Below are 670 nucleotides of genomic sequence, written 5' to 3'. Positions count from 1 at the left end.
CATTTTTTAAAAAACAGTTTTTCCCAAATTATCTTTTTCATTCTTTAGATCAAGCAAGTAGGTACACCTGCTTCACCAGTAAGAAAGTTTCAGTCATTTGAATTTACAGAATTATCTAATTAAAACATTGGAAAAATACTTTTATTGTTGCATTCTTTTCTATTAACGTTTCTTCATTTCACATTTCACATTTACCCCATACCTCTGCTTGTTTTGCCTTTTTAGTGGACTGATTGCATCTATTTCTCTTCCCACTTTGCATTCCCCATTCTAACTTAAATAATGCTACTATTACTACCTGAAATAACTATGTGTGATGTTCTGCTATAACATTACATTAAGAGGTCATTCTGTACCAACTTGTCTGTCTTTTCTACCTAGACTATACAATTCCACTAATTGAATGCATATAACAACTGAAGTTTATATAAAATCACCTTATCATACAATAGCCTGTGATTTGAAATTTCCTGTTAGTGGTAACCAAAAATGCTCGGATGATCTCTTTCAACTGTATTTTATATGGGTTTCCACTGCTGTTTAACTACCATATCAGAGACCATATTTTCCACTCATTCTGCTTTCCAAATTAATCACCAATTATGCCAGGTCTCTAAATTCAGTGGTGAGTACTGTAATCCTGACTTTATTTTCTGATTGATCTTTTTTT

The sequence above is a fragment of the Meleagris gallopavo genome, chromosome Z (assembly GCF_000146605.3).
Source record: "Meleagris gallopavo isolate NT-WF06-2002-E0010 breed Aviagen turkey brand Nicholas breeding stock chromosome Z, Turkey_5.1, whole genome shotgun sequence".
Lineage (NCBI taxonomy): Eukaryota > Metazoa > Chordata > Aves > Galliformes > Phasianidae > Meleagris > Meleagris gallopavo.
The sequence above is the reverse complement of the archived record's forward strand: the minus strand, read 5'-3'. Positions refer to the sequence as shown.